This window comes from Indicator indicator, chromosome Z (genome assembly GCF_027791375.1).
Source record: "Indicator indicator isolate 239-I01 chromosome Z, UM_Iind_1.1, whole genome shotgun sequence".
Classification (NCBI taxonomy): domain Eukaryota; kingdom Metazoa; phylum Chordata; class Aves; order Piciformes; family Indicatoridae; genus Indicator; species Indicator indicator.
The window spans coordinates 75417079-75445021 of NC_072053.1; the positions used below are offsets into that span (position 1 = coordinate 75417079).

Below are 27943 nucleotides of genomic sequence, written 5' to 3' on the forward strand. Positions count from 1 at the left end.
CGCTGAACTACAGTCAGAGCTCAAACCACCACAATATTTTTGGCGCTTCCAAATAATATTTTGGAAAATAGTATTTTGCTTGAAAAGTAATACTTTATTGGGAAAGAAGGGTTTGGAAGTAGACATGTTAATTTTAGAAACTCTTATGGTTCAAGTTTTTGGATGGGCTGTTGGCTGGATCTTTTGGACGCATTGTATAAAACTACTAACTAACCATGTGATTTCTTAACCATGTGGTTAATTACAGAGATGCTGTTTGACTGGATAAAAACCCTACCAATGCAGCTTTGCATGTACCTCTTGAATTCTATCAATCTTACTGGCAGTGGGCAATTCTCAAACTTTTCTGACATAAAGAATTTTTCTGAAACCTATTATGAAACTAACCATGTAGATAAAAATGTTGCTGAAGGAAAATGGGACTATATAACAATATGTTCTATAGCTTAAATGTAATCTGGATAATCAAATTAGCTCTGGGCATGTGGGGAAGAGGATGTGCTAACCCATTAAGAGCTATCTGCAGAGGGACAATAGTCTCAGGGAAGTCTTTTGTAAGCCTTGATGGCCGAGGGGTGGAGAGCTGTAAACACTGCAGACACTGTGATAACCTTTAGGAAAACAGGAGGGAGGGGTCTGGCTCCAGTGACTGCTGTCCAGCCCGACGGAGGCTGGCCAAACCTGAGGCCCAGCCCCGAGGGTTTGACCCCCCACCAACAGCTTCACACAATACCCCTGATGCTCCTACACATGTAGTTTCTCTAGCACCAGTTACCACACGCAGGAAAAAGATGCAAAAATCAGCTCCAAACACAGATGGTGAAGAAGGTACAACAGCAGAACCCAGCACATCTCAGAACACACCGGCAGATGACGAAGACTCAGATCAGGAAATAATAACCATCACATCTCTGCCCAGAAAAGAATTAAGGCAAACTCGTCTGGATTACGCACGGAAAGAGGGTGAGACAATACTAAACTGGACCCTAAAATGTTGGGATGAGGGTGCAGAAACTTTAGAACTAGATAAGAGGGAGGCAAAGCTTCTAGGCTCCCAGTCTCGTGATGCCGGTCTGGATAAAGAATTAGCAAAACTCGATGGAACACACACTCTCTGGGCCCGGATTACTAATGCTATAAAGCGCAGGTACCCTACCAGAGAGGATTTGCCCTGGACCTCAATTAAATGGACAGCTATGGAACAGGGCATGAGGTACTTGAGACAGATGGCTGTGCTGGAGATCATCTATGGAAATGGCCAGCTCCCCTTGGACCCAGATCAGGTGTCCATGAAACGGTCCTTAGTAAAGAAATTCACCCAGGGTGCCCCTCAAAGATATGCACACACACTAGGAGGGATGCTTCTGATTGGACAGGATGGAAGTCCTAAAACTGTGGGTGAGTTTGCTAGTGACCTTAGGGAATATGAGGACAGTGTCAGTCACAGGCCCATAATCTCAGCCATAGAGACCATGACTAAAAACATCAAAGAGATTAAGGCCTCCATGTCTGAATTGAAGAAAAGGGATAACACCTTTTCTCCCTCTTCACCTTCTCCTTCAGACTGGATCCATGTTTCAGCCATCAGGAATAAACGTCATTCTCCTCCCCCTAGGAGATCACCCCAAGCTAATCGGGGGATGTCGAGGGGTGCTCTGTGGAGAGCTCTCTGTGACCATGGGGAAAACATGAACCGCTGGGATGGCCAACCCACCTCTGCACTCTGGGCCAGAGTATGGGAACTGCAAGGTGGCCCCAATGGAAATAACTTGCCCAGGAGAAGGGCAGCCCCAGTTTCCCAGGGTGGTTCCTCCCGTTCAAGAGACCCTTCTCCCAGTAACACAGAGCCCTGTGACAAATGTGGGAATCGCCACCAGCATTAGAGGTGCCCTGCCTCCAGCCAGGTGGAGGTCAGGGACAACAGAGTGTACTGGGATGTGTTTGTGAAATGGCCTGGCACTTCAGAAGCCCTGAAGTACCAAGCTCTGGTGGACACAGGGGCCCAGTGCACCCTAATACCATCAAGCTACAGAGGGACCGAGCCCATAACCATTCAAGGGGTCACAGGGGGCTCACAAGATTTGACTGTACTGCAGGCTGAGATAAGCCTGACTGGGAATGAGTGGGGAAAGCACACCATAGTGACTGGTCCAGATGCACCTTGCATTCTTGGCATTCACTTTCTGCGGGAGGGATGTTTTAAGGACCCTAAGGGGCACAAGTGGGCATTTGGGGTAGCAGCTGTAGGGACTGCAGACAGGGAACAGCTGTCTGCCATGCCTGAGCTGTCAGATGACTCCTCCGTAGTTGGCAGCCATGAGGTGCAGGATTTGAAGTTACCAATTGCTTCTCACATAGTGCATTGCAGGCAATACAGGACCAACCGAGACTCTCTGCACCCCATACATCAACTGATTCGACGACTGGAGAGCCAGAAGGTAATCAGCAAAGCTCATTCGCCTTTCAACAGCCCAATATGGCCAGTGGGAAAGGCAAACGGGGAATGGAGATTGGCTGTGGACTACCGTGGTCTGAATGAAGTGACTCCTCCGATGAGTGCTGCTGTGCCAGACATGTTGGAGCTCCAGTACGAACTGGAATCGAAGGCGGCCAAGTGGTATGCAACAATAGACATTGCTAATGCTTTCTTCTCCATTCCCATTGCAGAAGAATGTAGGCCACAGTTTGCTTTCACCCAGAGGGGTGTCCAATACCAGTGGAATTGTCTCCCCCAGGGTTGGAAACACAGTTCTACCATCTGCCATGAGGGGATCCCAACTGCACTGGAGAAGGGTGGAGCCCCTGAGCACCTGCAGTTCATTGATGACATCATTGTATGGGGTGAGACAGCAGAGGAGGTCTATCAGAAGGGTAAGAGGATAATCGATATCCTGTTGGAGGCTGGCTTTGCCATAAAGAGAAGCAAGGTAAAAGGGCCTGCCAGAGAGATCCAGTTTCCAGGAGTTGGATGGCAAGACGGACGTCACCACATCCCTCAGGATGTGGTGAATAAGGTAGCCACTATGGTGCAACCCACTAGTAAGAAAGAGACACAATCCTTCTTGGGGCTTGTGGGCTTCTGGAAAATGCACATTCCCAGGTACAGTCAAATAGTGAAACCCTTCTTCCATGTAACATGGAAGAAAAATAATTCTGTGTGGGGATCTGAGCAACAGGTAGCATTTGACCAGATAAAACGAGAAGTGGTCCATGCTATGGCTCTTGGCTCTGGGACCTGTTCGCACCGGACCAGAGATCAAGAATGTGCTGTATACTGCAGCTGGTGAGAGTGGTCCTACATGGAGCTTGTGGCAGAAAGCTCCTGGTGAGACAAGGGGCAGGCCCCTAGGTTTCTGGAGTAAGGGGTGGAAAGGCTCTGAGGCCAACTACACTGCAACAGAAAAGAAAATCCTGGCTGCCTATGAGGGAGTCTGAGCTGCTTCTGAGGTAATTGGGACCGAGTAACCACTCCTTTTAGCTCCAAGGCTTCCAGTCCTGACTTGGATGTTTAAAGGGAGGGGCTCAACCCCACATCATGCCACAGATGCCACCTGGAGTAAATGGATGGCCCTGATAACTCAGCGAGCTCAAATGGGGAACTTTGAACGCCCTGGCATAGTGGAAATAATCACCAAGTGGCCAGAGGTGCTGCCTTTGGGATGCCACCAGAGAAGACAGTGACCCGTGCTGAGGAGGCTCCCCCATATAATGACCTCCCTGATAATGAAAAGGATCCATTCACAGATGGATCTTGCCGTCTTTTAAGAAGCAAGTGGAGATGGAAGGCAGCTGTCTGGAGCCCAAAAAGGCAAGTGGCAGAAGCAAGGGACGGAGAAGGCGAATCCAGTCAGTATGCAGAGGTAAAAGCTGTCCAGCTGGCCCTGGATATAGCAAAATGGGAGAACTGGCCGGTGCTTTACCTATATACTGACTCCTGGATGGTGGCAAATGCCTTATGGGGGTGGCTGAGGGAATGGAAGAAGAATGGATGGCAGAGGAAAGGAAAGGCTCTCTGGGCCGCAGACCTGTGGCAAGACATTGCTGCCCGTCTGGACAAACTGCCAATAAAGGTACAGCACATCGATGCACACATTCCCAAAAGCAGAGCCACTGAGGAACACCAGCACATCCCTTTCCTTGTTCAAATAGGAGTCTTGAAAGTAAAAAACATAACCATGTCAGCACCTAGGCACATTTAGATTTCAAGTATGTTTTAAAGAATTGCATGTGGTGAAATGAAAACAGCATTAAATGAAACGCAAATTGGAGCTACTTACAAAACAGACAAGCTGGATCTTCTGATCTCTGCACATAAACAAAAAGCACTTTAAAAAAATAGAACTATCACATGTTAGAGTGGAAAAATTTTGTTAATCAATATAAAAATAAAATGCAAATCCAACTTTTCTTCAAAGTTCAAATTACTACTGAATTTTTACCCATATATTTATTTTCATCTGCACATATGTCACTAGAAGTTAAAACTGGCAATAAAAGTCTAATACTGGTCTAACTGGTATACTGGACTATACTAGCTAATACATCAAAGTGTAATAAAAGCTTGTCAGTGAACTATACAGACATCTGTAAGAAAGAAATGTTAAAAATTCTCTGCTGTTATTTCTAAGTTCAAACATAATAGAACCTGATAACTACAGATGGGTTGCAATAAACCACTATAATGAAGACATAAAAGAAAATTATAAGATGACAAGGACAGAGCATAACACGTAGATGACCTGTTGTTTTCTGGAATTACTGCTGAGACAGTCAAAGCCAATCCCACACACAGACCTCTTTAGACTGGGGATATACATGCCGATCTCTCAAAATGAAGCATCATAGAACATTTTAAAATACCAGAGCCAGACACTACTCAGAAGAATTTTTAAAAGCATCAAATACAAAATTGCCAAACTATTAATCCCGCAGAAATCAGGCTTAAGGTGACCTAAGTAAAGAGAAATGGAAGTGGAAAACATATTTTTGTCAGAGCTTGACAAGACAAGACAAGGGGAAGTATAACAAAGCCAGTCTAACTTCCATATCAGGCAAGGTCGGTGAAACCATGCTTAAGAATTTGTAGACCAGAATAATAGGGAAGTTCAAGGAGTTGGAAGTGATAAGGAACAAAAGACTTCTAAAAAGTTCCTGTTGCTGTCTCTCACAGCAAGCAATTACAGCAACTAAGACCCTGCAGGGTATGATTTAAGAGACAAATAATTTGTGCCAGGACTAAGCTCTTGTTCATAACAGTCACCTGCACATCTGTCATTTCACATATAATATGTGCTTAAGTTTGCAAATTAAATAAAGTTATTATGAGTAACCAAAACTGACACATCATTAAAAAACTTGCATAAGAATCCCAGAATACTGAGCAACAAACATAAAACAGTAGACGAAGTTGCATGTCAGTAAATGCAATGTAACACACCGGGAGAGATAATGCTAGGTTATTTAATGACAGAAAAAGGTCTAGTCTCTAAACATGCGTTTTCAAAAATATCTGTTCAGTGTTTTGAAGTGGTCAGGTTAGGAACCATCCAGAATACTAAACTTTATTTTTCAGTGAAGAAAAGAGGGAATGCAAAATATTCATAGTGTACATACCTTCAAATTACTGTACCTCATGAAGAATGTAAAGCACCAAACACTACAGGCAATGTTGATCAGAGCACGAATCAGCTTCTGCAAAAAGGCAGTAAAGACAATTTTTTAGCTCCTAAAACAGGTAAGTACAGCAGGGTGTCAGATGAAAGTACAAAAAATTACTGAGCTAGAGGGACTTCACTTGATCATGTACAAACATCCTCATGCATTTGTTCTCAGCTCCCCGTGGCTTGAAAACTTCTTCAGCATGTCCTTTATTTTATCATCTCAGGCCTACTGTATGCAATGTGAAGAGCTGTCATTTCGTAGTGAAGCATGCAGTAAATGTTCTTCAGGAGCAGTTCACCCACCTTGTTTCTATCCTGTAGATGTCCCTACATCACAGACAACTAAACTGTAAGGCAGATGCTGGAGACTGAATCTCAACTGCCAGATGACTGTAACACTGGAAAGAGCAGAGCTAGACTGACTGCTACAAGTTACACTTTACCACAATGCCTCAGCCTTCAGAGCTGTGTTCTTAAATCTCAACAAGCCAGTGCCATATACAAAGTAACAAATAAACGAACCCCTTGCTTTCAAAGGAGAAATGCACCTAGTTTTTGCTACCTTTCACAGGGTTACACAAAGAAAGCTTTTCTTCCTGTATTTTCCAAGGAATTAAACTGTCCTTGAATTAGATTCCAGGCTGTAAGGAAAGTCAAAGAAAAGCATGGCCTCACCAGAGAGTATCTGACCAATGAACTCTCACTGAACTCTCAATTCTGCAGCACTGCAACATTTATCTCCACACTAGCTAGATCTTAGCAGAAAAATTAAGTGAGCAGGATGAGGATGATAAATGTTCTATGAGCTAAAGCACAGGACTGTTCTAGAATTACAAAGAAACACATAATGCTAAAATAATTAAAAGCTGGCCACAAATTAAAACAAAGAATAAATAGACAAATCAGTGAGCTAGGCTCATTTAAAGTATATATTATATTAAAGAAACTTCTGAACAAACAAAGCAGCAAAAGACAACTGAAGTATTGCATTTTTAAAACATTTAGTGAATATGAAAACAACTGCAATCCCAGTGCAAACCCTCAACCCCAAGGCTTCCTATCTCATTAGCAAAGACCAAAAAAGGAAGAATACTGACACATACTGAAGGTCTCTCATCTTCACAAAGCACCATGTAAGACTCCTCCTTGGAAAGATTTCAGGTCCCAAACTTTTCTACATACTTCCCTTGCATGGTTGAATTTAGCAACCCAGAATATTGTAGGAACTTCTTCCTGAAGCACTGTTACTACCTCTTGGGATTTAAGAGGCATAGAAAAACTGAAATGTTCACACAGGATGTGAGATACTTTTCCAAGTCCAGAGATAGTTTAACCTCTTCCTATGGCCTAGTATCAGCCAGAATTTCTTTCTGCAGTTGAAACAATTAGATTAAAAATCTGACATTAAATCAGTAATATATGAAAATTCCAGTCTTCTCAGAAGGAGCATAATTTGTTTTCAAATACCATTATTTACAGTGTTCAAGCTGTCACATTTCTAAAATTTAGCCATTTCACTTGACTGCAGCCATTATCTTGAATTCCTGAAAGTTACTTAGGATAAAAATACTGTGGGGTACAATTTTACAGTCATGAACATTTCAAAGTAGAAATTACAACTAGGAAGTCAGATGTTATTTGAAATAAACCCAAAACATTAAAGAAAGTCTTAGCATAATTTACAAAAGCTGCATTTTAACAGACATAGTGGCAGACTACACTACAGGATAACAGGACCATAGGATATTAGGGATTGGAAGTGACCTCTGGAGATCTTCAAGTCAAACCCTCCTGCCAGAGCAGGATCATAGAATCTAGAGCAGCTCACACAGAAACGCATCCAGATAGGTCTTGAATGTCTCCAGAGAAGGAGTCCACAACCCATCTGGGGAGCTTGTTCCAGTGCTCCATGACCCTTACAGTAAAGAAGTTCTTTCTCATGTTGAGGTGGAACTTCCTGTGCTGCACTTTATATCCATTGTCCCTTGTCCTATCACAGGGCATGAATGAGAAGAGGCTGTCCCTTCTTTCTTGACACCCAGTCCTCATATACTTATATACATTTATTAGATCCCTTCTCAGTCTTCTCTTCTCCGAACTAAAATGCGCAGGTCTCTCAGCCTCTCCTCATAAGGCAGTCCGTTAATCATCCTTGCAGCCCTCTATTGGACTCTCTCTCTCGAACTGGGGAGCCCAAAACTGGATGCAATATTCCAGGTGAGGTCTCACTAAAGCAGAGTAGAGGGGGAAGAACCTCCCACAATCTGCAGGACACACTCGTTAATGCACCCCAGGATACCACTGGCCTTCTTGGCCACAAAGGGACATTGCTGCCCCGTTGTTATCCACCAGGACTCCCAGGTCCTTCTCCACAAGGCTGCTCTCCAGCAGACCACCTCCCAACCTGTACGTATGTACGTACACCTGCACCTGTATGGTGCAGTTTATTATTCCTTCCCAGATGCAGAACTCTGCACTTATCCCTGTTGAACCTCATTAGATTCCTCTTTGCCCAGCTCTCCAGTCTGTCCAAGTCTCACTGAATGGCTGCACAGCCTTCAGCTGTATCAGCCAAACCTCCCAATTTCATATCACCAGCAAACTTGCTGAGCAGATTCTCTGTCCCCTCATCAATATCATTGATGAAGACGTTGAACAGGACCGGACCCAGCACTGATCCCTGGGCTACTCCACTCGTTACAGCTCTCCAGCTGGACTTGGCACCATTGATCACCACTCCTTGAACTCTAGTGTGTAACCAGTTCCTAATCCATCTCACTGTCTGTTCTTCTGTCCCACACTTCCTGAGCTTGCTCACAAGGATGTTATGGGAGACAGTCTCAAATACTTTGCTAAGGTCATTCCAGACTACATCCACTGGTCTCCCTGCATCTACCTTTTCAGTTACGACATCATAGCATGCTATCAGATTAGTCAAGCATAATTTCTTCTTGGTAAATCCCTGCTGACTACTCCTGATAACCTTCTCTTCCATGTGCCTAGAAATGACATCCAGAATGAGCTGCTCCATCATTTTTCAAGGGATGGAGGTAAGGCTGACTGGTCTATAGTTTTCTAGAACCTCTTTCTTGCCCTTTTTCAAGATTGGAGTGACATCTTGATTATACTCAATTTATGTAACTGATCCTGAACCCAGTCTTCACTGACCAGTGGAGAGTCTTCCCTCCTCCAGGCTTTCTCTCCCTTATCCACAGTCTGGAGTTCACAGGGGCTGGTCTTAGGAGTAAAGACTGAATCAAAGAAGGTATTCAGCAGCTCTGCCTTCTCTGCATCCTCAGTTATCAGGGCTGCCACCTCATTCAGCAGTAGGTCCACACTTTCCATAACCATAATATAAAAAAGGTAGTGATTCTAAAATCAAACTATAACAATTACAAGGCAGCATACGAAAGTACTGTCCTCAGACCAAATTACGATACAGAAAAATGCCTAATACATTACAAACTATTAAATAGTAATTTGCTAAGTATTTTCCTCGATAACACTTAATAATAGAGGGTTTCAAATGGACTACAGTATTGGGAAAGCTATATTTTAAAGTATACCTAAAGGATACATTAAGAGTACACATGTATTTCTCCCTTAAGATTTGAAAGTTTCATGTGATCATCTTAACAGAGAACTATGTCACAGAAACATGTCACAGTATGCAGCTACTGCTGTCACTCCACATTCATTCTCTCAATAACCTAAGGGCAAGATTTGATCTGCATAGTAACTCTCCCCTCAGCAGAAAATAAGAGCATATCAGAAAGCCTAAAAAACCCCTTTTGCTGCTCAGGGTTTAATTTCACAACATAAGAGAAGATTAAGCAGCCAGAGCTGTGTTCTAGTAAGACAAATTATACATTTTGATGATCAGAAAACTTGACAAACCTGTACAACTAGCCAGAAAACAGTCACTGAATCACAGTGTATAGTTATGAGTATAGAGAGCTATCTCTACACATGGCTATGACACTCATCTGTGTGTCATGAGCATGTTAGTAACAAGCTCAGATGTTGGAAACAAAGTTCAAAATTACATGTGGTTAAACCATTTGTCATTTTCCCTCTAGTACAGAAATGCAGTAACATGAAGGAAGCTGGTGACTATAGAGCAAATGATAATCTGAGATCCAAAGCAGACTGATGTTACAAAGCACAATTCACTCACTTAGATTAGTAAAAGCATTAAGTCTTAATTTATTGGGAAATTAATTTTTATAATCATAGGGAAACTCACATGACTGAGAAAAATCCCTATTATTTCAGACTTATTACACTGAAAACCAACCTGAACTCTTCATTTAAACTTGCAGGACAAATCAGAAAAGATTAAAGTCATGCTGTCAAACGTGATTTCATGCTACAAGATGACAGGAATCAAAATCGTCCATCCCATGAAGTTGTACTAAAAGAAGAAGCAAAAATGCACTTGCATGACCACACTCTTCAAAAGAAAGATAGTTACTGTTATTGATACAGGAGTGAAAAAAAAAGAATTTACCAAAATAAATCTTTCCAAAGACATGCTACAGGTACCTAATGCAAATGTTATACAGGAGAAATGTGCTGCATATTTCCATGTCCAGTATCTTAAACTCCCAAATAAGATAGTGACTACTCAACAATTCCTAGACTATCCCTACTGTATAATAAATGCCATTTTTATAAGGTAAATACATTAAAAATATAATTAAGTCAGTACTAAGTGGATAGTTTTGAGATAGGAGCATAGAAGCAGTTTATTTCCTGCTACAATGAACTTCGGCTTTCCTCTCTTCCCTTGCTGCTTCTCCTCCCCTCCAAGCCAAAGAATCCCCTTTGCTTCTTGTAGAACTTCCCATACACTGCAAAAAAGACTCCTCCCTGTTTAGTGATGACCTAATGCAGCTAGTCCATCTCCTTGTATGGAGCAACTCGAGGCTCGCAGCCAGCTTTCTCTGCCTTCAGGCTGACACCGCAACATACCTTCCTTCTTCACCCCGATATTTTCCAGCTGAAAGAACATCACTAAGCGGCAGCAAGCAGAGAGGGCTGGCTGGGAAGGAAGAAGGAGTCTCCACATGGACACAGAACAGATGAACAGATGCCTGCCCCAAACTCCTGTCTTGCACAAACCCACTTCCTATCACCAAAGCACCTCTCCTCTCCATTACATGAAGAACAACTCCAGACATTTTTAAGCATGGAAGTACATCCTATGTTACACAACTGCAGCACAACTCCATGTAGCTGAGTCTTGCTTCCCTGTATTCTTACTCCAGTGAAGCAGAAATTCCTCCCCTCTTAACAAAGACCTACCTTATCATCCCTTGTATCAACCTACTTTAAAATCCTCCCTCTCCTTATTCAGCCTGTCTTTACTTCCAAGTGTGTTCTCAGAATGATTTCCACATGATCACTTCATACACTGGAAATCCAAGTATCAACTGATGAACAACTTCCCTTTGAAAGCTTCAGTTGTAACATGAAGATATACTTGTAAGAAAGCAGAAAAGGGTCTTGGTGATGCTTAACAGAGCTTTTGCTCAGTTAAAACAGTAACCTTGTATGTACAAGACTTGAATATTCCCAAAATTCAGCTCTTGCAGGGTCAACATTCCACGAGACCTCCTGAAGTACTACGCCGAGCTCCAGAGCCCTCAACAAAGGAAAGACCAGAACCTTTTGAAATGAGTCCAGAGGAGGGACACAAAAATTATCAGAGATGGAACACCTCTGGTATGAGGAAAGCCTTAGAGAGCTGGGGTTGTCGAGCCTGGAGAAATGAAGGCTCTAGGGAGAACATAATGAGGTCTTTCAGTACTTAAAGTGACACCTCTAAGACTTTTTAGCAGAGCTTGCTGTGACAGAATAAGTGGCAATGGTTTTAAACCAAGAGCAGGCAGTGAATCACTGGAACAGGCTGACCACAGCAGTGGTCCCTATCCCTGGAAACATTCAAGGTCAGACTGGATGGAGCTTTCAGCAACCTATTCTAGTTGAAGATGTCCCTGCTTATCGCAAGGGGAGTTGGACTACACGACATTTAAAGGTCCCTTCCAAACCAAACTATTATGATTCTAAAGTTGTAAGAGTACAGACAATTTGCTTCAACACTTTGAGAAATTTATAAAGGGAGAGAACATACATTTGTCTCACCAGCAGTAATTATTACTGTAACTCAACCTGCAATACATTATTTTCAATTTGCTTTGACTGTGAGTGGATTAGCAGTACAAATGTTCCACCTCTTTGAGTTCGTATCAACCATCTCTTTATTAGACATTATTTAGTATGCACAATTAAATGAAAATCATATTCAATGAATTATATTCATCAAAAACTTTGACTTCGCCCAGATTTATTTACATTGCAACTTGTTACCTGAAACTGCCTTACAGTACAGCAGAGCTACAAATTGAGAAAAAGTTAGATCAATCACTCAAAAAACTGTGCTGCTTTCTTGTGAACAGAAGAGTTGGCTATTAACATAGGATGTGTCATTTCTAAGGGTGTAATGTATGCACATACAAATTCAATCAAAATAGAAACATACTCCAACATCAAAAGGGATATTTACTGCTCTTCTATATATTGCATTCTCAAATACCAAATATGTAAGCATTTAGGACACTCACAGATACCAAATCCACAAACACACAAAGCACAAAAAACCCCCACATGTAAAAAGCTATGGCAGTAGCACTAAAAAGACCATATCTATGCAGCCTGTAACTCTAATGCATAAACTAAGAAATTCACTAGGCTCCAAAGCATTGTCGGGGTGGGGGGAAGTAAAGACAAAACAAAACAAAACAAAACAAAACAAAAAAGGCAAAAAAAAAAAAAGAAAAACAAACAACAACACAGGGGAGTTACATCAGGGCGGGGAAGAGGCATACGACACATCACAAAGTTTCAAGCGGCAACGGGCAAGTCCTCACGTTATTAGCAGCCGATACAGCCCGATCAGCGCGTCGTGGAACAGTCAGTGCAGGAGAAGGTAAGAGATATGCCGGGAACCGGAGGGGAAACGAGCTGCAGCAACCGGACCGAGTCAGGTCTTCCCTCCCTTCGCTCTCTAGCCCGAACCCGCCGGCCCAGGGTCCCGCCCTGACCCAGTACAGTGATCCCCACCCGCCGCGCTGCCTGCCCCGCCGGGGCGGATCCGCCGCTGGACAAGAGGCGCCCCGATGTCTCCCCGCGCCACCGACGCACGAAGCGACCGGATGCCGCCACCGCAGGCACAGCAGAGGAAAGCTCTAGTGGCCCCGGCGTCCACCCCGCCCGCCGCAGGTAAACCTTCTTGCGGGGCCTACCCGCCCCCTACACCGGCTGCCCTCTCGGCGGACGGGCAGGATACTGAAAGGGGTAGGGGTCGCCTCAGCGCCGGTCCCAGAGTGCGGGAACTAGCGGCGACGCCACCGCGCCGCATATGGCACCTACCTACCTGACAAGTCGAGCCCCTCCACCACCGCTGACGTCACAACCTCGCCAGTTACACGTGACTGGCATAGGCCAGACAGCGCCAGGCTCCTCTGTCCCTCCCAGCCAATCCGAGCGCTTTTCGTCGCCTGGTGACGTTTTGCAGCTGGAGGCCAGTCACCAGGGGAAGCAGCGTCACTGCTACCGCCTCCCGGCTCGGAGAGACAGCGCGATTGGATGGGAGCCGTGGAGCTCCGTGGGGGCTGGGCTGTCCCGCCTGCTCCGCCTCCGCCGCGCCGTGCGTCAGTTTCCCAGCAACAGCTTTCCTCGCAGCTTCTTGTGGATGACACGCCTAGGAGTAGTTCAGGGTTAGTGGAGAGTGGACGCCGTTTCGATTAAAGGTTTAATACTACGAGACAATGTACACCGGATTTAAATTATTTGTATAGTTTTGGGCCGCTTACTGCTTGATCATGGAAATTTAGGTGTGAACATAAAAGAAACATATGGAATTGAAAGACGGCAAATCCTGAAAAAATAACTCCTGGACTTCACATCCTTTTGGGACAGATCGTGTTTAGAGCAAATGAAAAAAAATCAATTTAATTGAGTAGTAATACAAATACTATGATTCAATTCATGCATACAGAAGAACATAAGAATCCTGTAACAGGTTTGACTAGAGTTACAGACAACTACCATTTCTCAGTAGGTTGCCAGTGACTGGTGTTTAGAAAGAGGAACATAACAAAAAGTTGTCTGGGCAAAGCAATCATACTCCAACCCACAGCTTCTTTTCAAACTGGAGTATTTAAAAAGAAATCATGGAATTTTGCTATGTGCAGTGCTCTCCCTCTGTTTAAACCATTTGTTCCTTTTTCTTCCAAAATATCACATGGAAATAATGTCTTTTCTTTACCTGTTTGTCAAATGAGAAGGAATTACATTCTTTTGTACCTTATTCATACTCGCCTGAGACTTATGTACAATTAGAAGCAAGTTTGAGTAATACTACAAAACCAACATATTTTGTGGTGGAAAATAGGGTTCTATGATGTAATTTACATTTGGATATTTTCAACAATGTCCTATTGGGGATAAAAGCATAGAGTCAATGTAAATGGTTGCAGTCCGTGTTTCCATCGGACCATTCATGGTAGTGCAGTTAATTTAGCTCTCTTGGACACTCACCAAGATTTGTAGAAGTTCTACTACATACCTCTGAATTTCTCATCACTCCATAGCTTGTGTGTCATCTTCCATTCACACAGTATGATGATCCATTGGTGAAAAGGGTTAGATCCACATTCTCTAGAGGTTAATCCTGCAGATATTCCCATGAGTGGCTCGAGTGGAACACTACCCAAGTACAATCATGATGTGGTCTACCATCTGAGGGAACTGGCAGTAAAGTTGCTCGATTTAAAACATTACATCTTTCTAAAAATAATATTATCTGCATTCAAAACCATTAGTTAATAGTGATGTCCTATTTGTAGGGCAAACACCATGTAGAAGGGCAAACACTACTCAAGAACTGGTTCTACTTTGTGCAGGACATGCAGCTTGTTGAGTGACCAAGTACTAATAGCCTAGTTTTCTCTATGAAAGTTGTTGTGGCTGTTGCTTTAAGTTGGTATTATTCTCTACCACTACAGGATCCACCTGAGTAGTGTGGATCTAGGTTTTCATTAAGGGTTCCACTGGTTCCTCCTTTCTTCTTACACAGAAATAGTTCAAAAGACTTTCTCTCTCTGGACCCCACTGTATAAACTTCATTTCCTTAACCTTAAAAGTTTCTGTCAATGGCTTACTTAATTCCCCTAGCCCCATATATTCCTACAGTAGTCTGGATCTGTTCTGGGTCTACTAATCACAGTCATTCTTTTAATACAAATTCTAAATATTTTACTTCCTCCTGATGCAGGTGAAACTTAGAGATGTAGAGTGACCTACTGCTAAGCAATATGCAGACAAATCTCTCTCAAGCTAGAAAGTAATAAATTATCCACATACTGCATAAGTCCTCATTTGCCTGATAATTTTTTCTCTCAAACAGTTTCCCAGAATCTCTGAAAAAACTGTCAAACCCTTGTAAGAGATGCACCCATGTTAATTGCTGTCCTTTCCATATACAGGAAACAGATACTAAAGAAAGCAGCAGTTAAATCAAACACAGTAAGATGACTTCTCTAATGTGGTATTTGTAAAACTATGGTAGAGAGTTTGGGGACTGTCGCCTTACTGAGTTCCTCCACAGTCTTCATCTTATAGCAGCTGTTGACACTTTTACCTTCCTTCTAGTTTGTGCTGGCTCTGAAGGCCTTGTCTGAATAGATACAAGTTCTACACAGGTTGACAGCTTGAGGACTAAGGCTTCAGTGTATGCTTCACTCATGCTAAGTGAAGCTAAGCAAACCATACTAAATCACACAACAGTATATCTCTAAATAATTAATTCTATTTAGTGTTATTTAAGCTAAACAGCTAGTAGCTCTTAACACCTCTACTGTAGTTACTGAAGTATAGTGTAAGCATACGCAAACTACTTTGAAAATCAAACGGATAATTTCACATAGACAGTGCAATTGTTAATTGAATGTGAAAACCTGTAAAAGTATATCAGCACTTACAATTAAAAGTCAGATTAACCACTTTATTCCTACCATGCTGCAGGTGTTTTTCTCTCTTCCCTATATCAGTCTTCTGGTTCTACACACATTCCTCCACTCAGCCCTGTTGTCACAGACTGTTGTCACAGACTGAATCTGCTGATGAATATTCAATACCATGCTGACATCATGCCAGCTTTACAATGAAAGCACTAGCTGGAGCAAACTGTTGTGGGGCTTGTAGTTCAGATTCTAACATGTGAGACTTCCAGCTTCTGCTTGCTGTTTATGGTTCCCAGTTTTGGGATGTTGGTCTTTTCCACTGGGCTGGATACACGCTTGGGAGGTGGGGGGTCATTTTATGACTGATTTCCTTCTGCTGTTGCTTCTGCTTTTGATTTTCTGTGAAATAGCTAGGGTACATTCTATTATTTCTATTAAACTCCTTATCTCAACCAAGGACTTTTTGTGTTACTTTTCCTCAACACCTGGGGGCAGGGAGCTTGCTTGTTAGCCTGGGCTGTCTTAGCCGGGACACCTATACACGATTCCCTCTGCCACGTTCCTACTTGGCCTGAGTCAGGGCTTACAATCTAAGTACAGGCATGAACAAGCTGAGTCTTAAATGTATCCAAAAGAGATAAAAAGGATGAGGAAAATAAATGTGGCTTTGCTTTGGAACATTCTGTCAATCCCTGGACATACTTTCTTCCATCATTTCCCCCTTGCTCCATCATGTTAAATCCTACATAATAAATCTGTAGCTCCACACTAAACCAAACTGATCAACTTGTAGGTTTGGACAACAGTGGCACTGAAGCCTTGTTTCAAACCTTATTGCAAAATTTCCTCCTAAGAAACTTGGTAAATACTGAGATGCATGCCAAGTTCTGTGGTGCAGCACCTCAACACCTATCAGTAAGGCACTACTTCCTGGCACTATAAGCTGAAACAACAGCAGCTGTCTAGTAAAAATACCTGAAAAAAATCTTTTTACAATCCTAAAACTGTCCTCTTCTCTCACATGACTCATATTCTGTAAGCTAAACCTTTAATTCCTGCTGGCTTCCCAACTACCAAAGAATTTTCAGTCTATTCACCTACCATTGTGACTAGAAACACCAGACAATTTGGTGCTTAAACAGTGGAACTCAAGCCTATTTTGTTAAGTTCTAGGCTTCCAGAATCCTTTTAATTTTGTTCTTCTGTTTACTGCAACTCTTTTGGCACACTGCCATTCCCTAATTCTGTCAGAACATAATGTTTCATAATGCTTTGGGGGTTGGACTCAATGATCTCCAGAGGTCCATTCCAACTCCTAACATCCTGTGATTCTGTGATAATTTTGAATGCTTCCTCTCTACCTTTATCTAATTCCTTTCTTTATGACTCACTGCCTACACTTCCTGGATGTGACATACAAATTATGTGCTTTATACTGCTGATACTCATGTTGAAAAACTTTGAAGTTATTCTTTGAGGACAGACAGTGTAGCATTATATTACCTCAATTATATTCCTTCAAAATGATAGCAACATTAAATTGTTAACAATTGTTAACATTAGGTTGCTTAACTGTTCTTTAACCCAGTCCTCATCACCTAAGGAAAACTCCTCCTTTGTCATGTCTTCCTTTGGTGCCTCAGGGGTCTGGGACTCCTGCTGTCAATTTCCAGCAGTATAGATGGAGATGAAGAAGGCATTTAGTAACTCCGCCTTCTTTGAGTCCTCTGTCACCAAGGCACCCACTTCATTCAGCAGTAGGCCTACATTGCCTCTGGTATTGGTTTTTTCTGCAATGTATTTGGAGAAGCCCTTTCTGTTGTCCTTGACCTCCCTTGCAAGGTTGAGTTCCAAAGAGGCTAAGGCCTTCCAAGTTGCCTTCCTACATCCTCTGACAACAGTCTTATACTCTTCCCAAGTGACCAGCTGTCATGGAGAGGGGTGATTAGGGATGGAGGATGACAGTTATTAATTATGAATTATGAAAATTATTGCTTATTAATTATTAATATTATTAATAACTATTAATCACCTTATATATATGGATTCGGATGCATGGTTGTAACAATGTAGTCCATAACTGGTTCAGTATATACAATTATACCCAATATTTACAGAATCGATTTCTAATTAAGGGAACGAAAGGTGCAGTTCCGCCGCTTGTCCCCATTTTAGACTAGACAAGACGCTTTGCATCTGTTAACTATGTCCAAAGATATTTATAATGTTATCACGAGGCAAGTTAAACTAGAAATATCACACAGCTACATGCGGGTGCTTTGAATAGAGTATTACTGAATGTTGCACACATGGAAAGATACATTGTCTTTCTATGTAGCGAGGCAAGTTGCTGGGTTACGCTGGCTGCTTGCTGTTGCCGGCTTTCTGCCCGGGCCTGGTCCCATTCGGGCAGTGACTTTCTTTCTCCCCCCGGCCTCTGCGGGTGGGGGGCAAGGCTTGCTTTCTCCTCCCGCAGTCACGGGGAGGGGTGGCGTGCTTTCCTTCTCCCGTGGTTGCGGGGAGGTGACGGTTCCCGGTAGGCAAGGCTGGTCGCCTCTGATCTTGGAGATGGGTTTCAGGGGAGGGGTGCAGTGAAGCAGCGCTTCCCTCTCAGCTCGTCTTGAAGTCAGCTGACTATGCCGAAATATTGGTGACTGCTTTCCATTAAGGTTACAATGCTGCAGTCTGACTTGATCTCAATGGAGAGGATATCTTCTCTCTCTCTTTCTCTCAGGAAAATCCTGGGTGCTTTGCCCTGACAACTTAGGGCCGTGGAGCGGCTACGGCTCCTTTTCTCTCCCGCAGATGGCGGGGGTTACGCAAGATGTGTTTCTGCTTATTTGGCTGCTTAATTAGCTTGCAGCAGATCTGGACTGCCAGGCGTGGACTTAGTCCTTCCCCTTCTGGGCTAGAGCTTACCCTCTCTCGGGGCTTCCTCAGTCCTTTCGACTGGGCTTACGACGCTGGTTCAGCAAGGGATTCATGCTTTGCTGGTTCCTCGAGCAGCTTGGTGGGCTAGCTTCTTTTCCGTATCACAGAGGCTTCCAGTATGCTTGCGTGTGAGAAGGCTTACAGCTTACGCAGCGCGAGCTTACAGAGCAAGTGAAGGCAAAAGGAGAGAGCAAAGCAGTAAACAAATGGAGTAGTACTTATAGATTCTGGAGGCTGGATCTGGCCAATGGGCACACTTACCAACAACCTGCTTCGATCTATAGAAAGGGTGAAACTAGAATTATGCCCTTAGATGGAAAGAGCATGAACACCACATGCGATGCAGTTGTTTACCCCTTAGGAGACAGGTTGGCTCCTGGACCTTTGTTCTCCTCTCCTGGAAGGAGGATGGAAAGGGGGGACTTAACAAAACCTGTTGGGACAAGTTTGCTGGTATCTGGGGGCATAATTCTGACCATATGGTGCCTTCACGACACCAGCCCCTCCTTCCATGATCTGTAGACTCTCTTCTTCCACTTGAGTTTGCTCAGCAGTTCCCTACTTAACCATGCAGGTCTCCTGGCTCTCTTTACAATTTCCTACTTGTTGGGCTGCTCAGATCTTAAGTTTTGGAGAAGAGGTCCTTGAATATTAGCCAAATATCATGGGCCCCCTCACCTTCTAGTACCCTGTCGCATGAGATTTCTCCTATCAACTGCTTGGAAAGGCCAAAGTTGGCCCTGCTGAAATCCAAGGCTGTGATCCTGCTCAATATTCTGCTCCTACCAGACAAGATCCTGAACTCCACCATCTTGTGATCACAGCCAAGGCTGCCCTCAACCTTCACTGATTCAACTAGACCCTCCTTGTTAGTGAGTATCAGGTCCAGTAATGCTCCTCTTCTAGTTAGCTCATCGACCATTTGCATCCTGCTGGGACTGGGGCCCTGGCCACCCCACACCATTTTGAAATCTCCAGAGCCATGGTAACATGTGTCTAGCTCTTTGTCTTGAGCCTAGTTTTCTGTTTGTGCCTTTTTGGAGCCGTGAGTAATGCAGGTCTAGCATTCTGTTTGTTCTTTGCTTTGAGTTTCACTATGCTGTTATGTAACCTTGTCTGCCTTTTAATAAAGCATGCTGTGTCCTCATGGCACCTGTGGTAAGCTGTGCTAGTTTCTGAACCAAAGAACCCACTAAAACATGTTGAGGAGTTCTCTAGTGATATCCCTGATTCAGGCTCCAGGAAGACTGCAGACTTCCCTATGGTGAGGGTCAGCTCTGCATATTTGGCCCTCTGTTCCTGCCAGCAGCGAGTCTCCAACAACCAGAACTCTTCTCTTCTTCCTCATGGAAGAGGTTGCTATGTGTACTTGACTCTTGCCACAGCCATGAACCCATCACCATTCTCCCCCTCCATTTAAGCTTCCATCTTCCACCTGACATGTGTAGGACACAGGGGCCTCTCAGTCCTGGCTCTCAACTTCCAGTGCTCCATATCTGTTGTGTAGAGGTAACTGGGAAGGTGAGAGGAGACAGGAAAGGGTGTGCCTATCTCCCCAAGCAGGGATCTGTATCCATTCCCCTTCTTTCTTAGGCCACTTCCTTCTGCCTGGTGACCTCCTCCTTCTGCCTGATGACCTCCTCCTTCTGCCTGATGATAAGGGGGCTCATCTGACTCCTGGTGAATGCCTCTCAGAGATGGAAGGGTATACCTCTACCAAACTATTTCCTTTTCACTTTCCCAAATGCTCCCTAATCTTTCCAACCATTCCTGCCATTGACCTGCTCACACCCTGTCCTAGAAGAGACATTAATGAACCAGCTAAACCTGTTTGGCCACTGCTCTGTTGCAGGGTCCAGGTTTGAGGTTCAAGGGCAAACAGGCAGATGACATTGAGGCTGCCTGTGCCATACCACAGCAGTGTGCTCTCTTTCCCTCCCTCACTTCTTCCAATTTTGAGATTCATTTTTGGATTATCCCTGCCCTTTGGATTACAAATTACAGCTCCATGTATCTCTTCATTTGGAAAAGGTTTCGGTGACTAGAAGCTCAGTGGTTTGTGAGTAACTAAAGCTAATTTACTTGGTTATTTCTAAAGTTTACAGACTGTTTATCTGTGGCTTAACTCCACAGCGAGGCCAAGAGGGTCTGTCCCGCCACCCAAGGCGGTATAGCTGTTTGTTTCCACATTATAAGAGTTTCCAGTTTGTTCCTCTGTATTCCGAGTTTCTGATTTTCTAGACTGTTATTCCATTGTTCATTAGTGTCCTATCATGTGTAATCAACTTTTCATCGACCAGGCAAACAAACCTGGATCAAATTATATCAGAAAAATAATTTTGGTAATAATTTTGATATCTATTAAATCATATTCATATTTTATCAGATTTCTGGCTTATAAATTTGATCATAAACTATATCAACGCAATTCTTTATATAAGTCTTGTATGCTTTTTTAAACCTGATGTGCTCCTTGTTTGGTTAATACCATAATCAGACAACTAGTTGGATGAGCACAACACAGCCATATAAAGCTGTGTATGAGTAGTCACAGAAGAGGATTGAGTATGGCAATACCTCAGTCTACTATTGCATTAAAGAGCACAATTCCTGAAGTGGCAGGTGAGATCATCTGTTGGAAACATCACCCTAGCCCCCCAAGCCTGCTACAGGAAATCCACTTTTTTCAGTGTATTTGATCACTGCTTTATTTACTCAGAGGAGGAGACAGTAGCGTAATACACATGCTAAGCTACTTTATTCACAGATTGCATTGCGCTAGAAGGGACCTTCAAATGTCATCTTGTCCAACACCCCTGCAGTGAGTAGGGACATCTCCAGCTAGATCAGAATGCCCAGAGCCACACTGAGTCAGATGTTCAATGTCTCCAGGGACAGGGCCTCAACCACTTCTTGGGCAACCTCTTCTAGTATTTTACCACTCTCACTGTAAAGAACTACCTCTTCATGGTAACTCTTTTACCTAAATCTGCTCTGCTCCAGTTTAAAACCATTACCCCTCATCCTATCTCTACAAGCCCTTCTAAACAGTCCTCCCCAAGCCTTCCTGCAGGTCCCTTTCAGACATTGAAATGTAGTCATAAGGTCTCCTGTGGCAGTTTTTGGTTGTGCCACAGATCTTGAGTAGAAAAGTGATAGAATGTAGATAAATTACCATTGGATGTAAAAGGGAAAATAATAAGGTCTAAATAATCCTATTGGGTAGATAACTTTCTCTTTTCTGTTTCTTTACTCTGGCAGGTACTAGCTGTTGCTTCAGGTGGCTTTTGCTTGCCTGTTGCTGACCTCAGATGCATTTCTTTGTTGTGGCTACATACTAACAAGTGACTCTGATTTTCTCCTTTGTTCTCTTGTCTCATGTACAGAGAAGAAGGGGGGGAAGAGGAGAAAGCTATTGGTAATTATTGTTCCTGTGCTGCTTATAAATTGTAACTATGTAAATATTTTATATTTTGTACATATTAACTGCATTTCATATTTCTAGTTTGTAGTTTTGCTTGTAAATGGTTTGCTTTCAACTGAACTGGTCTGGCAATTTTATGCTGGGGGGTAATTTCAACCTACCACATCTCCCTGGAGATTTCTCCAGGCTGAACAGACCCAATTCTTTCGTCTTGTCTACTCCAGCCCTCTGATCATCTTTGTGGCCATCATTTGGACCCCTTCCAGCAGGTCCATGACTCTCGTGTTGGGGGCCCCATAGCAGGACACAGTACTCCAGCTGAGGTCTCACCAGCGCACAGTGGAGTGGCAGAATCACCTCTCTTGACCTGTTGGCCATGCTTCTTTTGATGCAGCTTACGATGTGACTCAACCTCTGGGCTGCAAGTGCACATTGTTGGCTCATGTCCAGCTTCTCATCCACCAGTACACCCTAGTCCTTTTCTGCATGGCTGCTCTCAATTTCATTTCTTCCCAGCCTGTGTTGATATCAAAGATTGTCTTGAACTAGGTGCAGGACCTTACACTTTAATTTGCTGACCCTCATTACATTCTCCTCAGATCACCTCTCCAGCCTGTCCAAGTTCCTCTGGGATGGCATCCCATCCTTCAGTCCTATCAACCATACCATTCATCTTGGTACCATCTGCAAATTTGCTAAGGCTGCGGTCACTCTCACTGTCTATATCATTGATGAAGATATTGAACAGCACTGGTCTAATACAGACCCTTCAGGGACACCATTTATCACCCATCTCCACGTGGGCATCATGCTGTTGACCACTACCCTTTGTGTGCAATCAGCCAACCAAATCCTAATCCACACAACAGTCCACCCATCAAATTCATATCTCTACTGCTTTATATGCAGTTGCTTTTTATGCTTAAACAAATCCTGGCCTTTATTGTGCTTAGAGTCATAAGAGACAGATGTCAGTACATTAAGAAAATCCACCTTGAGGACAAATTCCATCTTAAGGCATTGTTGCTTCTCTCTCACAATGCATTTTCTTTCTCCCATGATGCAATATGCTACTCTTCTAGATTGTGCTAACATAACTATTGGTGGGATCACACTGAAAACAAAACTGACAAGCCTAAAAAAATCCTGCAAACAAAAATCATTAAGAGAGGATCTATTAATCTATAATCTCTAATCTGAACCTTTGCCTTGAGATGTCAGCATGTGTTTCAGAACAGGTTGATATTTTAATCCATTTGAACAGTTTGTGATTATACCTAATATGGTGAAGGACAGCAGTCTTTCTAAAGTGTAAACACAAGAAGAAGATAAAGGTCAACATCTTAATTAATATGAAGATCCACAAGAAGGCAGACAGGAAACTAAAGGGTGAGTTTATAAGATTAAAGATTTCTTGGGTATTCTTCCTTTAAGAGAAAGCATTCAGGATGAAGAGTTTGTATAAACTAGTATCCACAGCACCCTGGCTTGACAACATTATAACAGAGAGAAGTGTTTCTAAAAGCTACTGTACCAACAAATGTAACTCTTCCACTCATCTTTTCTTACATCTTTCAAAGTTGCACATGCCTGGTTTGTCAAATTAGATTACTTTTATTTTGACTTTGGTCCCTCACTTTCTCATTTCCATAGTTTGGAGGCTTTTTACCGAGTGAGGTATAAGTTGCTCCATACATAGTTCAAAATTCTGGGTTTGCTACATACATAGAGCTCAAGAAAAGAACCCAAGTATTATTAGTGTTGCCATTATATGAGTGTCCTGGAAGAGGCATTAGCAAACCAGCTAAAACTGTGTGCTGGGGCACACCCATCCTGGATGGGGCTGAGAAGAACCCAGCCCCAGGTGGACAAAAGAAAATTTAATCTGGGGAGGGCTTGGCTCCTCCCCTGCTGGGAGAAAGTGGTCCCCTGAATCAGAGGTGGTCTATTCCACTTCACCTTCTGTCTAGCAAGCCTATAAAAAGGGGGGACATCTTGCTGCTCTTCCCTTTTTCCTGCTTCGTCTGCTTGAGAGGACTTTCTGCTGCTGTTGCTGTCACTGTCTCTGGCACCGGACCACGTGGCTGGGGCCCTTTCTCTCTCTCAACTGAATCCACCGACATCCAGGGGAACACAAGGCCATCTAGGCTTGGTTTTGTATATTTTTCTTCCCACTTACCCTCATCCCTCACCTCTGTGAACTCCCCCCTGTTACTGATAGATAGATAGATAGATAGATAGATAGATAGATAGATAGATAGATAGATAGATAGATAGATGTAAAAAAATATTTTTTTCCTTTCCCTTTTGTGAAAAAAAGAAAAAAATTTACACCTCCTACTTCCAAACCGACTTCAGAATATTTCTTTCACGAGTTTTTTTTTTTTCTTCTTCTCTCTCTCTCCACCCTGCCGACAAAAAAGGGAGAAGGGCTGGGGGAGGAATTTATACCTATTATCGTTTGAGCTCCTAAACTCAGAGCTCAAACTACCACAATATTTCTTTTGGCGTTTCCAACGTGAGGCTTGGGAAATAATTTTTTTTTTTCTTGAAAATAACACCTGATTGGGAAAGAAGTGTTTGGAAGTAGAGATGGTAATTTTACAGACTCTTATGGTTCAAGTTTTTGGATGGGCTGTTGGCTGGATCTTTTGGACGCATGTGTATAAACTACTGACTTACCATGTGATTTGGTTAATTATAGAGATGCTGCTTGACTGGATAAAAACTCTACAAATGCAGTTTTGCATGTACCTTTTGAATTCCATCAATCTTACTGGTGGTGGGCACTTCTCAAACTTTTCTGACATAAAGAATTTCTCTGAAACCTATTATGAAACTAACCATGTAGATAAAAATGTTGCTGAAGGAGAATGGGACTATGTAAAAATATGCTCTGTAGGCTTAAATGTAATCTTGATAATCATACTCGCTCTGGCCATGTGGGGAAGGGGGTGCCCCAACCCATTAAGAGCTATCTGTGGAGGGACAATTGGTTTAGGGAATTCTTTTGTAAGCCTTAATGGCCCAAAGGCTGAGAGCTGTAAGCACTGCAGGCACTGTGATAATGTTTATGAAAACAGGAGGGAGGGGTCTGGCTGCTGTGAATGCTCTCCAGCCCGATGGAGGCTGGCCAAACCTGAGGCCCAGCCCCGAGGGTTTGACCCCCCACCAACAGCTTCACACATAACCCCTGATGCTCCTCCACCTGTAGTTTCCCTAGCACCAGTTACCACACGCAGGAAAAAGATGCAAAAATCAGCTCCAAATACGGATGGTGAAGAAGGCACCTCAGCAGGACCCAGCACATCTCAGAACCCACCAGCAGATGGAGAGGACTCAGATCAGGAGATCATAACCATCACATCTCTGCCCAGAAAAGAATTAAGGCAAACTCGTCTGGACTACGCACAGAAAGAGGGTGAGACAATACTAAACTGGACCCTAAAATGTTGGGATGAGGGTGCAGAAACTGTAGATCTAGATAAGAGGGAGGCAAAGCTTCTAGGCTCCCAGTCTCGTGATGCCGGTCTGGATAAAGAATTAGCAAAACTCGATGGAACACACACTCTCTGGGCCCGGATTACTAATGCTATAAAGCGCAGGTACCCTACCAGAGAGGATTTGCCTTGGGCCCCAATTAAATGGACGGCTATGGAACAGGGCATGAGGTACTTGAGACAGATGGCTGTGCTGGAGATCATCTATGGAAATGGCCAGCTCCCCTTGGACCCAGATCAGGTGTCCATGAAACGGTCCTTAGTAAAGAAATTCACCCAGGGTGCCCCTCAAAGATATGCACACACACTAGGAGGGATGCTTCTGATTGGACAGGATGGAAGTCCTAAAACTGTGGGTGAGTTTGCTAGTGACCTGAGGGAATATGAGGACAGTGTCAGTCACAGGCCTGTAATCTCAGCCATAAAGGCTATGACTAAAGACATCATCAAAGAGATTAAGGCCTCCAAACCTGAACTGAAGGAAGGGGATAACACCTTTTCTCTCCCTTCACCTTATCCATCAGAATGGATCCATGTTTCAGCCATCAGGAATAAACGTCATTCTCCTCCCCCTAGGAGATCACCCCAAGCTAATCAGGGGATGTCAAGGGTGGCTCTGTGGAGAGCTCTCTGTGACCATGGGGAAAACATGAACCGCTGGGATGGCCAACCCACCTCTGCACTCTGGGCCAGAGTATGGGAACTGCAAGGTGGCCCCAATGGGAATAACTCGCCCAGGAGAAGGGCAGCCCCAGTTTCCCAGGGTGGTTCCTCCCGTTCAAGAGACCCTTCTCCCAGTAACACAGAGCCCTGTGACAAATGTGGGAATCGCCACCAGCATTAGAGGTGCCCTGCCTCCAGCCAGGCAGAGGTCAGGGACAACAGAGTGTACTGGGATGTGTTTGTGAAATGGCCTGGCACTTCAGAAGCCCTGAAGTACCAAGCTCTGGTGGACACAGGGACCCAATGCACCCTAATACCATCAAGCTACAGAGGGACCGAGCCCATAACCATTCAAAGGGTTACAGGGGGCTCACAAGATTTGACTGTACTGCAGGCTGAGATAAGCCTGACTAGGAATGAGTGGGGAAAGCACACCATAGTGACTGGTCCAGATGCACCTTGCATTCTTGGCATTCACTTTCTGCGGGAGGGATGTTTTAAGGACCCTAAGGGGCACAAGTGGGCATTTGGGGTAGCAGCTGTAGGGACTGCAGACAGGGAACAGCTGTCTGCCATGCCTGAGCTGTCAAATGACTCCTCCGTAGTTGGCAGCCATAAGGTGCAGGATTTGAAGTTACCAATTGCTTCTCACATAGTGCATTGCAGGCAATACAGGACCAACCGAGACTCTCTGCACCCCATACATCAACTGATTCGACGACTGGAGAGCCAGAAGGTAATCAGCAAAGCTCATTCGCCTTTCAACAGCCCAATATGGCCAGTGGGAAAGGCAAACGGGGAATGGAGATTGGCTGTGGACTACCGTGGTCTGAATGAAGTGACTCCTCCGATGAGTGCTGCTGTGCCAGACATGTTGGAGCTCCAGTATGAACTGGAATCGAAGGCGGCCAAGTGGTATGCAACAATAGACATTGCTAATGCTTTCTTCTCCATTCCCATTGCAGAAGAATGTAGGCCACAGTTTGCTTTCACCCGGAGGGGTGTCCAATACCAGTGGAATTGTCTCCCCCAGGGTTGGAAACACAGTTCTACCATCTGCCATGAGGGGATCCCAACTGCACTGGAGAAGGGTGGAGCCCCTGAGCACCTGCAGTTCATTGATGACATCATTGTATGGGGTGAGACAGCAGAGGAGGTCTATCAGAAGGGTAAGAGGATAATCGATATCCTGTTGGAGGCTGGCTTTGCCATAAAGAGAAGCAAGGTAAAAGGGCCTGCCAGAGAGATCCAGTTTCTGGGAGTTGGATGGCAAGACGGACGTCACCACATCCCTCAGGATGTGGTGAATAAGGTAGCCACTATGGTGCAACCCACTAGTAAGAAAGAGACACAATCCTTCTTGGGGCTTGTGGGCTTCTGGAAAATGCACATTCCCAGGTACAGTCAAATAGTGAAACCCCTCTTCCATGTAACATGGAAGAAAAATAATTCTGTGTGGGGATCTGAGCAACAGGTAGCATTTGACCAGATAAAACGAGAAGTGGTCCATGCTATGGCTCTTGGCTCTGGGACCTGTTCGCACTGGACCAGAGATCAAGAATGTGCTGTATACTGCAGCTGGTGAGAGTGGTCCTATATGGAGCTTGTGGCAGAAAGCTCCTGGTGAGACAAGGGGCAGGCCCCTAGGTTTCTGGAGTAAGGGGTACAAAGTTTCTGAGGCCAACTACACTGCAACAGAAAAGAAAATCCTGGCTGCCTATGAGGGAGTCCGAGCTG

General features: G+C 43.9%; 1 protein-coding gene across 1 annotated transcript in view; it reads right to left on the reverse strand.

Moving 5' to 3' along the window:
* Positions 1–13130, reverse strand: part of FER (FER tyrosine kinase) — a 161963-nt gene extending 148833 nt beyond the window's left edge. Inside the window, exons 1-2 of the mRNA XM_054398079.1 lie at positions 13099–13130; positions 5614–5691 (exon numbers count right to left, since the gene is read on the reverse strand). The gene's annotated coding sequence lies outside the window, so the exon portion shown is untranslated. The remainder of the gene's footprint in view (positions 1–5613; positions 5692–13098) is intronic.
* Positions 13131–27943: the final 14813 nt, after the last annotated feature.